Source organism: Taeniopygia guttata, chromosome Z (genome assembly GCF_048771995.1).
Source record: "Taeniopygia guttata chromosome Z, bTaeGut7.mat, whole genome shotgun sequence".
Lineage (NCBI taxonomy): Eukaryota > Metazoa > Chordata > Aves > Passeriformes > Estrildidae > Taeniopygia > Taeniopygia guttata.
Genome location: NC_133063.1, coordinates 55467832 through 55473009, shown reverse-complemented (window position 1 = coordinate 55473009; position 5178 = coordinate 55467832). Strand labels below are relative to the sequence as shown.

Genomic DNA, 5178 nt, shown 5'->3' with positions numbered 1-5178 from the left:
GTAAGCATATCCTACTTTACCCTCTCTCATGCTGTAATTGAATATTTCTGGAAGACTGCAGTTGAGAAAGATATATAAAGAATAATAAATAGTGTTTGCAAGAAATTTAAATCCACTTACCTGATCACTAGGTTGAAATAAGGGACCATTTCAGGATGTGATTCTGCTGTGAATTAATACAGTAATTTCCATTTTAAAAGCTTGACTTTCTTCACTAATAAAATGTTTCCAAAATACTTAACTGCCTTTTTTGGCATTTTGTGTTGTGGAGGCTACATTTTTAGTTCTAAATATACCCTGTTTATGACATTGTTAGGACAAATGGTATTATGTGCAAAGTATAGTGAGATATTACATCTGGCATCCTGTTAATGACTTTAAAATCAGATTCTCTTTCTGATAAAAGATGTTGATCTGAACCTTTCAAGAGATTTGTCAAGTTTCAGGAGTAAATGAATTTTAAATTACTGTAGTTCACGTGGGTAAGGTCATCAGGATACATTCTTCATTGCTCTTGACTGCACACTGCAACAGAGATTAATAACAAGGATTGCTCCTTAATGCAAATAATTCTTTCTGTTTGCCCTATTGTGGTTTTGGCATTTGAGTTTTAGATGTGTAAGAAGCCAGAGGGCAGATCACACTGACCATTAAAAACATTGTATTATTGATTGATGCAAACTAAACAAAAATGCCATTTAATTACTAGAAAATTAAGTCTTGACTGGTTTGTTCTGATCCTCAAGGATCATTAAAGGGTGTAGTTGAAATATGAGTTTTTCTACAGGTTGACTAACATATATACCAGTACAGCCTATTATTCCCATTCTTGAGTTCAAGTAATATTGAGGAAGACATTCACTGAAATGCAAACATAAATGTCTCTTTATAATTAGAATTCTGGTTTTGTGGCAGGTATTTTTTTTTTCCTCAGTAAATAATTGCCTAATCATACTCCTCAAGGACCTTCTATGACCCTAAAAAAACCCAAAAAAATCAACATTACTGTGATAAAATAAGGTCTTTCAGGTCAAATATGTGTTTTCTGGTAGATAAGAATCTATCTCCTGAACTCATGGTGCCAAGTGACATCCCTGTTGACAGAAACAGGAGCATTCTTCAGATAAAGATAGATCCTAAATTGTCAGAATTTACCTAATTGAAGTTTTTTTTGCAACAAATAAAAACATTATGAATTTTCCTTTTCAGGCGTTTATATTTCTGCATGATGTCCTCCAGTGCCCATTGCTGTATTCCAGTTTTTCACTTCAAGATGGGCTGAAGGGATGAAAGTAAATAAAATAGAAATGTCCAGAAATATTTATTGCAGTTTATCTATATTTATCTATTCATGATGAATGAGTATGAATTCACACAATCTGTTTTTTCTCATTTGTAACTGTAGGCTTTTTGATAGGGAATAAACATCTTCTAAAATATGTTCATCAACCAAGCTGCTATTCAGTGAAAAAATTAGTTTGGAAAAACTGACTTTGATGTTTGGGTGAACACTTCTAATCAATACTGAGATACAAAGAGACAGTCTTGAGATGTGTGAGCTTGTATTGAATTATTATCAGTTCAGTGTGCAGAAAATGTCCATGCTGTCAATAATGCCAGTGTGTGAGAGAATTCCCTCCACTTCATTACTTGTGATCTCTTCTACAGCATCTGGGCAGTCATCCTTTAACTGCTTGGAAGTGTTTTAAATTTCAGTAAGTGATCCTAATTAGGCATCTCCTGATCTTTGAATTGGCATTCTTCAATGCTGCCTCACTGAAGTAACAAGAGTGAACAGCAATCTGTTAAGTTATGCTTTAAACAGAGGTAAATTTAGCTTAAATACTTAAATACTACTTGTCAGTTGAAATCAAATCCTTGCTTCTTACCAGATTTTTGTACCATTGCAAGATTGCTGGATCTCCAAATATAAAAGCAAGGGCTGCCTGTGAGAAACTTCCTTAACTGTCTTTCACATCATGCAGAACCTTTAATACACTGACATATGCACAGCTCTTACTTCATTGCACAGGGAGCTCAGAATAGACCTTCTGGGAGAGCCTGAGCTGATGCCAGAAATTCAGATATGTCCAACTCCCCTTAAGAAATAGCACAGAATTGTTACATTCTGCAAGTAGGATCACATTTTTTCACAGCATGGGGATTCACCTCCAAAATGGTATTATCTCCTAAAATGGGCTAGATGCCGAAGAAAACAAATTTATGCTCATGCCAGGATTGCTGTCAACAACCTCTTCTGACTGCAAGAGGCATCACTTCCTCTTGGAGCTGCCACTTTCCTCCATGTCAGCAGAATAGTGAAGATCATGGTATAAAATTATTGCAAATCTGACATTTCTTTTTCCCACTTTTTAGCCTAAATGGTTTCAACACTTTTGACTTGGTTTACAGGGCTTTTTGTCAAAAAATAAGGTGTGATGAGATCCTCAAGATAAAGTCCCTGCAACACTTTCTTTTAATTAAAAAGTTCAGATTTGCAACAGGTGTCAGTTAAAATAAACAGTGTAATTGACTTCTTTTTTTCCCCCATTCAGTTATTTCTGTATAGCCCAAATAATTTCTGTGGATTTGCTTTGGATTTGCAAGAGATTAGTGATCATCCAAGACTGAAAAATCTGAATTCTGTATAATTCTTTCTTTTTTGTGGACACAGAGTAACCACGTTGCTTGTCCTGAAGTGTGGTTCATGCACTGAAAGTTCTATCATTTTAAAGTATCTGTCATGAAGTTCAGTCAAAATAACCTTTGGCTTTTCCTGAAAGTCTTGGCCAATATTCGAAGCATCCCACCTCCAAACTGCTCTGAGACTCAAATGTTCAAAAGAGAAAAAAATTGTAGTCTTGCGAGAGAAAAGTCATAGGATGGCTTGCTTGTTTGAAATACTTCTAAGCAATAAATCATGGACTTGAGCTCTTTTGTGTGTGTTTCGGAACCTGTATGAAACAAAAAATGTCTTGAAGCCAAGGAGTCCTTAATCAATAGGAGATATGTATGATTAGACATGACTGAAGATTTTCTGAGAATGCTATTTTATCTGTGAATGCTATTGAAGCATCACTTAACAAGATGTTCTACAAGAATTTGATTACTCAGAGTCTCAGGGGACTACAGACTTGCTTTGTTTTGAAGAAGGCAGAAAATTTTATGCCAATGCCAGCATAACAGCTTCCATTTTTCTACATTATATTGTGTAATAAATGCAAATAGTAAAGTCAAAGGTAATAAATGCAAATAGTAAAGTCAAATGCCATTGCAATACCACTTTCACAAATAAATATTTTCTTTCATGAGCAGAGAACCAGAGATTTTTTTTTTCGTACCAGTCTGGGGACATAACAAAGCATCTGAACCTCAGCACCTCTTACTTGACGACTTTTTGCACACCAGACACCATGCTGGAGCTACTCCTAATTGCAATTAAGCTAAAGTTTACAGTAAATATACTACAGATTAAGTGACAGAAGCAACCAAAGAGACTATCTGAGTCTGACATACAACAGGGCTAGGGTAGATGCTGCACTTCTACATTTCAAAGTGTGCTCAGAGTGGGATGCTGCTGCTGGCTGAGGGGTCCCAGTGCAGATCCAGGCATGTCTGCATGGATCCTAGAGCAGATCCTCTGCATGTGTCATGCATGCTAGAGAAGTCCTGAAGGGCAGGGAGGGCCACTGTTGAGTCCTGAGCTCAGGAGGATGACCATGCTCCTTCAGAAATAGTTTGGGCTTCTCTGCAGAAGCAGATGTTAGTCACAGCAAAATTAATTTATCCACTTGTAGATTCTTTGCTATTAGTAATAAACTACCAGGACATCTTCATTGCCACATATTGCCTAGGGTGGGAAACAAAGAAGGATGTGTTTGACATGCAGGCATACAAGTGCTAATGACTAAGCTTCTTTGGCCTTTTGTGAAGACCAAAGGAAGCACCCTCCAGTTTTCCCCCAGACCCCTTCAAACTGGCAGCTTCTGGCCACATATTTCTGTGTGATCTTTTAGCACAGTAACATACATACACTAAAAAGGCAACTGGAATCATTACCCATGAAGACAATATTTCTTCTTTCCTTTCTCTTAAAAAGCCCTAGACAGAGAGGGAAACCTGATTTCTTACACAAATCCAGCTGATAAATAATCCTCATTTTTATTGGAAATAAGGGGAATTTTTCCCCTAAGGAAGCTGTATCTTAACACAACCCCTCATGGACATTTTGCCATAGTTTCTGCATTCCTGAAATTGGATTATCTCACTTTCTATGTAATTTAAAAGATAATATTTTTAAATAGACTATCTTCAGCCAAACCAATAACCAGAAATTCCTATCTCTGACCCTCTAGAAGTTTTCTTATGGTCTCCCTTCCTTCAGTTATTGAGGTTCTGCTCCAGTTTGGTCTAGGCCTGCATGCTTGTATAGTAGTATCACATAGGGACTCTCTTACATCAAAGCACTCATAAGAATATGAAAGAGGAGCTTCACTTATTGCACTGCTCTAGTGTGGCTTAGTGCCATGCTTATTTTCTTCTATAGCTCATGTCCAGAAGGAATGTCTTCTGCTTTTTCCTTGGATTAACTGCACATACTGAATAGTGGCAGCTGCTGTCACAGCCAAACCACTTAGCTACAGTGAAAAATCATGTCTGACAAAAACTAAGTTTTTGATGAAAATAAATTGCTTACATTGAATCAGAGTTGTTATGTATGACTAGAGTGATTCTCTTCCATTACTAAAATTATTCCATTTACTCTTCTTCCAAACACTCCTGTGATGAAACAAGGACATTCACCCCTCCTTGGAAGAAAGTGAAAATGTCAACGGAATAACAAATATACAAAAAATTTCCTCTAAGGGAACGGGAATGGCAAGAAGACAGAGCTTATTATCTTAAAATATGTAGTATTAGTGCATTTGCAGTTATGTTTAGATTGATTATTGCCTGGATAGTTGTGGGTTCAGGTAAAATTGCAGACAGACTAAAACACTATTCTGTGTCAAGATTGTGAACATTTCATTTTCTTGTATTTTTGCTTTTGTTTTATTGTTTGTTTCATTTGACCAAACATTAAATACAAACACTCTCAAATCTGTCTCTTTTCTTTCCTTCACCTTTTTTCTTTCCCACTTTCCTGTAGAAATTGAAGGTGGCATTTGACTGCACCGT

At 36.4% G+C, this 5178-nt stretch overlaps 2 long non-coding RNA genes across 12 annotated transcripts in view; one reads left to right on the top strand and one right to left on the bottom strand.

Annotated features, from left to right (window-relative positions):
• LOC116806751 (uncharacterized) overlaps positions 1 to 5131 on the top strand; it is a 49888-nt gene extending 44757 nt beyond the window's left edge. For all 7 annotated transcript variants that reach the window (XR_012052841.1, XR_012052846.1, XR_012052845.1 and 4 more), the window contains one exon: positions 1210 to 5131. This is a non-coding gene — a long non-coding RNA (uncharacterized lncRNA). The remainder of the gene's footprint in view (positions 1 to 1209) is intronic.
• LOC121468203 (uncharacterized) overlaps positions 1 to 5178 on the bottom strand; it is an 87149-nt gene that overhangs the window by 43010 nt on the left and 38961 nt on the right. The window lies entirely within an intron of this gene.